This window comes from Poecilia reticulata, unplaced genomic scaffold (genome assembly GCF_000633615.1).
Source record: "Poecilia reticulata strain Guanapo unplaced genomic scaffold, Guppy_female_1.0+MT scaffold_1235, whole genome shotgun sequence".
In the NCBI taxonomy this organism is placed as follows: domain Eukaryota; kingdom Metazoa; phylum Chordata; class Actinopteri; order Cyprinodontiformes; family Poeciliidae; genus Poecilia; species Poecilia reticulata.
Window position 1 is genome coordinate 2,649 of NW_007615972.1, and position 1,089 is coordinate 3,737.

The window sequence follows — 1,089 nt, forward strand, 5'->3', positions numbered from 1 at the left end:
ACTGTTTGAAGCACAAATACAGAATAAATCTAAAGGTTTGTATTTAATTAATTGTTGTTGTGATATCAGAATTAAAAACATCTGTGACCTTCGATAAAGGTAGGCTAAACATGTTAAAAATATACAAAATTATCTCTACTGGGGAGTAGAAACACTGTAGCACCTTAAACATTATTAGAAATAGAAATCAGGTCTAAAGTATTAATGAGTAAAGATATTTTACAGGCAGCATGACTGAAGTTCCAGGAGGTCCAGGAACTCCATCGGCCCCCGGCAGACCCGCCCTGCCAGGAGGACCCTGCAGGACAAAACAGAGAATTAAACAAAGATAACACTAAAACTATTTTCATCACTTATTAAACACAGTTCTGCACTAGTAAAAACAATCTCACCCTCTCACCAGGGTCACCCACTGAGCCAGGAGGTCCAGAAGGACCAGAAGGTCCCGGAAGCCCCTGAAAAACAGACAAAATCACTTTAATAAACTACGTATAATAAATCAATTTCAAAATCAAGAAATATAATTATACAATCTAATCAAGTAGACAATCAAAACAGCAGACAATGTACTACTTACAGCAGGTCCTTCAGGCCCTGGAGGACCTTCAATCAGCATTCCCTGCAAAAACAATTAAATAAAATATTTTACTACAGCAGGTCAGAAAAAAACTGAACCCAAGAAGATGTCACAGCTTGCACTATAAAGAAATCAGTATTCTTCTAATAATATATAAGGAGTCAGAAAAAAATCTTWTGTAACTAAATTATAGTTACAATAAAATGTGTTTATCATTTTTAATATTTGGTACCTTAACTGATATAAAAGAACTTTATTCAAAATTGTTGAGACTTTAATTAGGCAAAGAAGATTCAGTATTTATTAGTTTACTGTTTAATATGGGWRGTTGCAGCTCTTAAGTATGAAGATGACCTATTGGCTGGATTAAAAACCTCCTTATATTYAAAACCACCTGTCATAATTCTGAGCTCAGCCACTGTGGAAACACCAAACACAACAATGACTCACAGGCTCCAAAACAGCTGGTTCTCCCTTTTCTCCTTTCTGGCCGCTGATGCCGGCCTGAGGAA

General features: G+C 36.0%; 1 long non-coding RNA gene across 1 annotated transcript; it reads right to left on the reverse strand.

The window, feature by feature from the left end:
- Positions 1-204: 204 nt before the first annotated feature.
- LOC103461383 (uncharacterized) lies at positions 205-1,089 on the reverse strand. The gene is made up of 4 exons (XR_533105.1): positions 1,028-1,089; positions 578-619; positions 393-455; positions 205-298 (listed from the first exon to the last, which is right to left on the reverse strand). It is a non-coding gene; the product is annotated as an uncharacterized LOC103461383 (long non-coding RNA).